Source organism: Lithobates pipiens, unplaced genomic scaffold (genome assembly GCF_037356315.1).
Source record: "Lithobates pipiens isolate NorthernLeopardFrog02 unplaced genomic scaffold, aLitPip1_a1.2 Scaffold_25, whole genome shotgun sequence".
Taxonomy (NCBI): Eukaryota; Metazoa; Chordata; class Amphibia; order Anura; family Ranidae; genus Lithobates; species Lithobates pipiens.
In genome coordinates, this window is record NW_027507787.1 from 227765656 (window position 1) to 227775499 (window position 9844).

General features: G+C 47.3%; 1 long non-coding RNA gene across 1 annotated transcript in view; it reads left to right on the plus strand.

The window, feature by feature from the left end:
- The window catches only part of LOC143930932 (uncharacterized), a 63867-nt gene extending 54740 nt beyond the window's left edge, over window positions 1-9127 (plus strand). Inside the window, exons 2-3 of the long non-coding RNA XR_013262853.1 lie at window positions 8153-8274; window positions 8363-9127. This is a non-coding gene — a long non-coding RNA (uncharacterized LOC143930932). The remainder of the gene's footprint in view (window positions 1-8152; window positions 8275-8362) is intronic.
- Window positions 9128-9844: the final 717 nt, after the last annotated feature.

Here is a 9844-nt window from a genome sequence, read left to right on the forward strand (position 1 = left end):
CAGGCCCTATCAGGGAACCCTATATTAACCTGTGCACTGCAAGCCATCAGGGCTGATCAACCTTTGTGTGTTAGCTTCCTGTTACCTGCCATGTGCTCTTCTGTTGTTTTCCGTTACCGACTTTGGCATGTCCTTGACTATCCTTGTTTGCCTGTGATCCTGAACTTTTGGCGTGTCCCTGACTATTCCTGTCTGCTTGTGGCCCCGACCTTGGCTTTGTCCCTCACCATCCCTATCCTCCTGTTGCCTACTGTGGGTGTGAGCTGGGGGACCCTGGGGGTCGCGACCTGGAGTCAGTTGCAGCCAAGTCCATCCTCATCACTAGAGGCTCTGGCGAACACCTGCTGGCTCTTAGACTCCATGCCCCAGGGAATCTTACGCTCTAACCCTGGTGGGATCCATCTTGGTGTTCTGGCGGCCCTGCCTTCCTATCACCTTGAACCCTGTCCGCAGCAGTCAGCCGTAGGGTCCACATCCTTGCGGTGCACTCCTGATCCCTATGGTGTGCATCTGTCACCTGGCCTCAAGGTGACCTGACACATACAGCCACACCCCCCACAGTTAGTAACACGCCCCTAGGACACACTTAACTCCTACACTGCCACCACCTGGTTAACCCCTTCACTGCCAGTGTCATTTACACAAGAATCAGTGCATTTAAATAGCACTGATTGCTGTATAAATGACAATGGTCCCAAAAATGTGTCAAAAATGTCCGATGTGTCCACCATAATGTCGCAGTCACAATAAAAATTGCTGATTGGTGCCATTACTAGTAAAAAATAATTATTAATACATTAATTAATTAAATTATTAATAAAAATGCCATAAAACTATCCCTTATTTTGTAAACGCTATAAATTTTGTGCAAACCAATCAATAATTGCTTACTTTTTTACCAAAAATATGTAGAAGAATATGTATCGGCCTAAACTGAGGAAAAAACATTTTTTTATATATTTTTGGGGGATATTTATTACAGCAAAATGTAACAAATAATGTGTTTTTTTTTCAAAATTGTCGCTCTTTTTTTGTTTATAGCACAAAAAATAAAAACCGCAGGGGTGATCAAATACCACCAAAAGAAACCTCTATTTGTGGGGAAAAATGAAGTGCATTTTGTTTGGGAGCCACGTCACACGACCACGCAATTGTCAGTTAAAGCGACGCAGTGCTGAATCGCAAAAAGTGGTCTGGTCTTAAGCCAGCAAAATGGTCCGGTCTGAAAGTGGTTAAAATCACTGCTCCCGAAAAAATGGCCTTTAAAAAAAAAACAATTTGCATTGATCCATGTCCCCTGGGGCAGGAGCCAGGTCCCCAAACCCCTTTTAGGACAATATCTTACATATTAGCCTTTAAAATTAGCACTGATTAGCATTGATTTTGAACGTTCGAGTCCCATAGACTTTAATGGGGTTCTAAAGTTCATATACGAATTTTCGGTCCATTCAAAGGTTCTGGTGCGAACCGAACCAGGGGGGGGGGTGTTCGGCTCATCCCTAGTGCAGAGGTTGAAGGGGTGGAGTTTCAGCCTGTCAGCGCTCAGACCATACGCCGCACACTGCATCAAATTGGTCTGCATGGCTGTCATCCCAGAACGAAGCCTCTTCTAAAGATGATGCACAAGAAAGCCCACAAACAGTTTGCTGAAGACAAGAAGACTAAGGACATGGAGTACTGGAACCATGTCCTGTGGTCTGATGAGATAAACTTATTTGGTTCAGATATTTTCAAGCGTGTGTGGTGGCAACCAGGTGAGGAGGACAAAGACAAGTGTGTCTTGCCTACAGTCAAGCATGGTGGTGGAAGTGTCATGGTCTGGGGCTGCATGAGTGCTGCCGGCACTGGGGAGCTACAGATCATTGAGGGAACCATGAATGCCAACATGTACTGTTACATACTGAAGCAGAGCATAATTCCCTCCCTTCAGAGACTGGACCGCAGGGCAGTATTCCAACATGATAATGACTCCAAACACACCTCCAAGACAACCACTACCTTGCTAAAGAAGCTGAGGGTAAAGGTGATGGACTGGCCAAGCATGCCTCCAGACCTAAACCCTATTGGGTATATGTGGGGCACCCTCAAAGGGAAGGTGAAGGAGCTCAGTCTGCGATGGGTCAGGTCTGTCTGTGATTTGGAGGCTCAGTCTGTGATAGGGGAGGTCATTCTGTGATGGGAGTCTGTGATTTGGGGGGGGGGTCAGTCTGTCAAGGGGTCCGTCTGTCATGGGTCAGGTCAGTCTGTGATGGGGAGGTCTGTGACGCGGGGGTCAGTCTGTGATGGGGAGGTCTGTGATGGTCAGGTCAGTCTGTGATGGGGAGGTCTGTGATGGTCAGTCTGTGATGGGGAGGTCTGTGATGGGGGGGTCAGTCTGTGATGGGGAGGTCTGTGATGGTCTGGTCAGTCTTTGATGGGGAGGTCTGTGACGGGGGGGTCAGTCTGTGATGGGGAGGTCTGTGAAGGTCAGGTCAGTCTGTGATGGGGGTCTGTCTGTGATGGATCAGTCTATGATGTGGGGGTCTGTGATGGGGGGGTCAGTCTGTGGTGGGGGGTCTGTGATGGGGGTCTGTGATGGAGGGGTCTGTGATGAGGGGGTCTGTGATGGGGGGGGTCTGTGATCACGGCAGCCTTTGATGTAAAACAGGGGGGGGGGGTGATGTGAAGGGAGGGACTGAAGACACTGATGTAAAAGGGGGTCTGTGATTTCTGCACTAGCAAAACACAGGTCTCTGCAAGGAACAATTGTTTTCTATGCATCCTGTTCACACTACAACAGCGCCCCTGAGTGCTGAGCAGCGTGGTGCAAAATGCATACTGTTTCTATGCAATGCAACTGGGCTGCGGTGCATTAAAATTAATAAAAAATATTTTGACATTTCAATTAAGTTTAAAGAAAAAAAGCGTGTGATGTGTGTGGGCACTAAAGGTGTGTGATGTGTGGGGGGCACTGAGATGTATATGGGAGGCTGTGATGTAGCGGATTTATCATGTGGACTCCCCGTAAATTTTAATTCAGCATCCTTGATATAAGAGAAAAAGTAGAACAGCTAATGGCTAAATGAAGGGGGGGGTGCTCTTGGGTGGCCATCGGGGTTGCCGGCTGGTATCAGAGAGACCTGTCACCCGCACTGCCCATCACCTCACTTCATAGTGCGCAGCCCGGCTCAGCCTCAGCGCCGCTGCATTGCTGAAAGGCAGCAAATGGCTGTGCAGTGATGCCGGTTTCTGAAATTCCAGCCAATGAAGCTGTAGCAATGTTCCTGCATGACGTTAGCCCTCCCACTTTACTTGTTTTTGTGCGTGTTTGTAAAATTAAAGTGGGTCGATCTGGATGAAGTCAAGAGACAATTTTTTGTCCCAGCCCTGCCTACAAGTGTCAGATCACATACTGTACTTTTTTACAAAAAAAGTTTGTTTCTGCCAGTAAAGTATAAGTACTAATGCGCTTACCAAGTGAATCACTATAATAAAACTAAGCAGCTGCCAATGTAAATGGTGTTCCCACACTGTACTAATGAAATAATATATAATATGGTGCTTACCGTATATACTCGAGTATAAGCCGAGATTTTCAGCCTCTTTTTTGAGGCTGAAAGTGCCCCCCTCGGCTTATACTCGAGTCACCGCTGTCTGACTGCTCGATCAGCGTATCGAGCAGACAGACGGCGGACATTAAAATTCAAAAGCCGCGCCTCCTTCTCCGCCTCCGCCTGTGATAGGCGGAACACTGAATTTCCCAGCAGTCAGTGTTCCGCCTATCACGGACATCCGCTCATTCTCATACTACGGACGAGGATGAGAGGATGTCCGTGATAGGCGGAACACAGGCTGCTGGGAAATTGAGTGTTCCGCCTATCACAGGCGGAGGCGGAGGCGCGGCTTTTGAATTGTAGAATGGCCGCCGAGAAGAGCGGCGATCCTGGAGCGGCGATCCATCGGCACGACACGGGACGGAGGAGGCACGGGACGGAGGAGGCACGGGACGGAGGAGGCACGGGACGGAGGAGGCTCGGGACGGAGGAGGCTCGGGACGGAGGAGGCTCGGGACGACGGCGGCGGCTCGGGACGGAGGCTCGGGACACAGGTAGGCTGGACACACACACAAGGCTGCACGGACACACACACAGGGATGGATGGATGGATGGACACACACACACACACACACACACACACACAGGGATGGATGGATGGATGGATACACACACACACCCACACACAGGGATGGATGGATGGATACACACACACACACACACACACACAGGGATGGATGGATGGATGGATACACACACAGGGATGGATGGACGGACACACACACAGGGATGGATGGATGGATGGATGGACACACACACAGGGATGGATGGACGGACACACACACAGGGATGGACGGACACACAGGGATGGACAGCCATGTCTCACCCTCAGCTTATACACGAGTCAATAATTTTTCCAGTTTTTTGGGGGTAAATTGGGGGCCTCGGCTTATATTCGGGTCGGCCTATACTCGAGTATATACGGTACTCAAAAATGATGATATGTATATAAAATGCAATATAGATAATCCTTCATAAAGTGCAATAATAATGAATGGCAAATAATGACAATCTAGTGCAAATAATCATAAACTCTCCTTCATGCGTAATAAAGTGCAACAATGTCAAAGTGACAATACTGTGAATCAATGCGCTGAAGGTGCCTAATAATAAAGTTCATAAGAAAGTGCTTGTGTAAGAAAATCCAATTCATCCAAATGCTTCAACCTTCCAAAGTGCGCTTGTGGTTTACCCCAGCTTCTCACCTTGTACAGAGACTCCTACAGGTCAAGTCAAGCCTCTGTATAAACATTACCCCAGATTCCAGATGCCGGCATTGTACACTCGACTCCATACCCTTGAGGAAGTCACGTGATCAGTGACGTAACGCGTCGGAAGGAGACAGGTGTTGTCACTTGTGGTCGTGGCCGAGACCGGAAGTTCCTTTGTTTGTGAAGCTGAACAGCACTATTTTTAACTGTAAGTTGCTACGTTGTTGAAATAAATTATTTTTAAATACTACACCATGGAGACCTCTCTTTGTTGCGTGTTAACTGCTTAATGATGGGAAGGAAGAATTTGTAAAGGGATTTACATTACCAGTGGAAGCCGTTTGTCATCTATCTGGTGTGGTGTTCCTTGGAAAAAGGATTGCACAGCCAAGCCGCCTTGCCGCCATATATCTAGATTATACGGTTGGCAAGCAGTTAAAAACAAAAGAACATTTCCTGCCAGGCAATGTCATAATATGCTAGCATGCATCACATACTAGCACATTATGCAAGACTTACCCTAAAACAAAGCCCTCCGGTAGTATGCTGTCACCACTGACTTGGCTTCCACCTTTCTTCTGTCTTCCTTCCAGGTTTGCGGCCTCTGGGTACATACATGTACGTACTCCTGACCCTGGTACTGGGAGTGATAGGGAAAGTTTCTCTATGAAGCTAATAGGGTAGGGTGTGTTTATATTTTTACAGTGATATTTACTATAGATATATAGATAGGAAGTCTGAGTGCCAGGAGTCAGGAGGGCTCCACGTGGGAGCCAGTGCAGCAAGAGGCTGCTAGCTGTGTGCACCAAGGTGGTCAGTGAAACAGTCTGTAGGAGACAGACTTAAGCCCCGTACACACGAGCGGACTTTTCAACATCCAAAGTCCGTCAGACCGAGTCCGTCAGACTATCCGATCGTGTGTGGGCTGCAACGGACTTTAGCTTCGCAAAAGTCTGACGGACTTTAGAAATGAAGCATGCTTCAAATTTTCCCGACGGAACTCCGCCGGACCCGGTCCCCTTCGAAAAATCCGCTCGTGTGTATGCTACTCCGACGGACTAAAACCGACGCTAGGGCAGCTATTGGCTACTGGCTATGAACTTCCTTATTCGAGTCGGGTCGTACGTCATCACGTTCGAATCCGTCGGAGTTTAGTGTGATCGTGTGTGGCCAAGTCCGTTCGGCCGAAAAGTCTGTCAGAACTCCGGCGGAACTCCGGCGGAACTCTGGCGGAACTCCTTTGGAAGTCTGTCGGACATAAGTCCTCTCGTGTGTACGGGGCTTAAGGCCTGGAGGGTAAGGCCAGAGCAGCAGTGATGCAAGTGAGAGACAACTAGGCTGAACGTCATTTTGTTGATGGACAACGCAATGCTGAAAACCCCTGCGAGGGAAACCTATGTCTGTTTGCTGAACTTGCTTTTAATACAAATGGGCAAACAAAGCCCTTAAACAAAAAAGAACCAGCAAGTGGCGATGTCCTTAAAGCCCTACATTTGACACTAGTCCTTTACAATATATAGCATAATAATATATGATTTAGCTAGTAGCTTTTCTTGACGTTTGGAATTTCCGACAACATTTGTGTGATCGTGTGTATGCAAGACAAGTTTGAGCCAACAACCTTCGGGAAAAAAATCCACGTTTTGTGTAGCGGATGACATTTTGGACAAAATGTCATACGCATGTAAATTTAATTTTTGCCTCAGAACAATAAAGGATTTGAGGGTTGATTACATAGGTTGGCCTTAACACCAGTTTGGCCAGGCTGTGTTTGAAAGTTCTGCCTGGTCATGTGAACAGTGAGGTGCACATGACAGGCCAGAACCAGGTCTGGTTGGATGTTTGGGTATCGACCTTCTCTGAACCAATCAGTGGGAGTGCCGGGCCCTGCTGAGGAGTCTGGGAAGGGGTACTTAAGAGGTGTGGGTCACGTGGTTGAGAGAGAGGGGTTTGTGAGACCTGTGTGGTTTGTTCTGGTTCCAGGACCGGGGTAGCCCCGTGAGGGGTCCCGGTCACGGGGTGTTCGACATCCTGCAACATGTTCCTGTCAGTGGCCCCTGACCTGCCTGGTCCGGGGTAGGGATCTGTCTGTTCCCGAGTCTCGGAACCTGCTGGTCCGAGGCACAGTAACTGAGAGAGGATTCAAAGTGTCCGGGTGTGCTCTTGGCTTGGAGGGGCACCGCAGCTCGTGGAAGTTACCGGGGGAGGACTCTTTGGAGGAGGGTCGGCAAGTGGCATCCTGAGAAATGCCTGGTTACTGAGTTGGGAAGGACATTGACGAGTCCACACTTTTCCAGTACCATTGAGGAGATGGGAAACGCTCCAGGTACGGAGGAAAAAGGTTCCTGTTCACCCTTAGTTGATAGATCAAGTTTGAGTCAATGTGCTGACTGCCATGATCTCCGGCTTGAGATCTGTTCAGCCATGAAGTACCCAGCTGCGAGTAGCTACTCTCTGGGTGGAAATAGAGACTTTGCTAGACCTGCAGTTCAAGGTGCCTGAGTTCTTCACCCGTGCTCTCTGTTCCCTAAGAGACTGTTAATTGAGAGTTCTTACTGCAAAATAAAACCTTTTAAAGAGGACTTCATCTGTGTCAGTGTACAAGTCGTTGGGTATCAACCCTGGGAACCCCTAGATGTGGAAGAGCAGGCCAAGAGAAGGTAACCGGTAAGCCCAATAAGTCAAGGCCGCCCTGCAACGGGTTATGACCGCTACATTTGCTTTTGGAAAATCCTATGGTGTGTACAGGGCATAAGAGTAACATAAGCTGCCCACACACAGGTCCAGCCACATAAATAAAGCCTTTTTCATGCAATAGGGGCCACCATTCTTGTGTGAATTAAACCTAATATAGAACATATCTTCTGGTGACAATTGTATAGGAGGAGAATTCCCATCACTTTCTCAGTATGTATTCCTATTCTATATGTATGGACAGTACCACTTCTCTTGTCCTGTATGCTGGGTGTAATTCTCAGTATCAGTTCTTCTATATGTATGGACTCTGCACAGTACCACTTCTCTTGTATCTTGAATGTAATCATTGGTACCCCATTTGTTGTATATCTATCTCTTTTTCTGAATACTAGTTGCAATTAGCAATGTCTTATTGTATGGTATGTACATGGTAATTATATTTTTAAAAGAAATGATGTCCTACTAATATGTATATTTGATGAAGGTGGGCATATGTCATTTAGTACATCAGGGGAAGCCACACCCCTCAATTTTTTAGCCACACCCACTTTCTCTGTAGCATGCGTTACCCACTGTTCATATCCAATGTGACAAACCATCGCTCCATCCATAATAATCTGGATTGTGGCAAATGTTGTTCTGTGTTACCAGGAATTTATAAACAGATCGGTTGGAGGACGATCAGGACAAGCAATGGATATGTTCTGGATGGGTCTGTACAGAGATGGAGATGGATGGAGATGGGTGGACGGTCACCTCTATAATACCGGCCTGTAAGTGACTCTTCATCTACACTGAGAATATGAATGATGTTCATCTAGAAACAAAATCCATAACTGTTCATTTTTATTTATTACCCAGATTTTCAATATCAACAAAATCCTCAGGAAACTGTGTAAGGATACATACAACTGCTGGATATTATAATGGTGAATGTCAAGCCAAACAAAACTGGATTTGTCAGAAAAAAGCCCCGAAGATCTGACAGATTCCTCCCAACATACACACACTCTGTTTGATTTATAATACAAAGTAATAAAACAATCCCACATTTACAAATGGCCAAAAAAGGGTACTGAGCCCAGGCCCAGCCAGTAAGCAAAGAGAGAATGTTTAATTTAGGTTTCAATCCATCTTTTATTTGTATAATATAATCTCCAGGGATACAGCCACAGTAATAGCGCCTCAGGATCACGTGCAAAGATGTTTGTCTTAAACATAAAAGTCTTTATTTTTCTTTAACCTCTTCATTCCGGAAGATTTTACCAACACAGAGCTCTGGGCTGTGATGATCAACTGGTCCTGGCTGTAAATCATTTCCGGGATATGCTGACCTGCCTGCGTCCTAAACCCGGCAGCGACGTCAATCGCTTAAAAGGAAACAAAAACAGAGCTTCCAGCATCAAAATTAAACTGACTTAACTTCAGAAAACACAACACTGAGAAGATCTGGTGCTCTGTCTTCTACGCTCTGGTGCTCTCCTTTGCTCTCCTTCAACTCTCAACTCTTTCTCCCCATCTTCCTTCTCCCTTCACCTCTCCTTAAGGGGTTGTAAAGGTAACTTTTTTTCACCTTAATGCATTCTATATTCTATTCTATAATACTGGCCCCCCCCAGCCCCCCTGTTTTACTTACCCGACCCCTCAAAAGTCCCGTGCTCGCCCCCGACATCCTCTTCACCACTCAGCCTGGCCGTTGATTGGTTACAGTGGATAGATTGAAAGCAGCGCAGCCATTGGCTCACGCTGCTGTCAATCACATCCAATGACGCGGCGCACCGGGGGCGGGGCCGAGTGATACAGTGAGCGGCTATAGCCGCCGGCTGTATCACGGGAGCGCGCCCGCAGATGCTTCTCACCATGTGAGGGAGCTCGCATGAAGTACTTGCGGGGGACCCCAGAAGAGCAGGTTCGGGGCCACTCTGTGCAAAACGAGCCGCACAGTGGAGGTAAGTATAACATGTTTGTTATTTAAAAATAATACCTTTACATCCCTTTATCTTCTTTCCCTCCTCCCTTCTCTCCTCCTCCCCCCCTCCTCATCTCCTTCCTCCCCTCCTACCACACTCCTGCTTCCATCCCCCACCTTCCTTCCCTCACCTAATTAAGAATACAGGTAGTATATATCTTCCCTAGGTTCATGATGTTACTTATAGTTTTAGCTAGGGATGAGCCGAACACCCCCCTGTTCGGTTCGCACCAGAACCCGCGAACAGACCTAAACTTCGTGTGAACTTTAGAACCCTATTAAAGTCTATGGGACTCGAACGTTCACAATCTAAAGTGCTCATTTTAAAGGGTAATATGCAGGTTACTGTACTAAAAAGTGTTTGGGGACCCGGG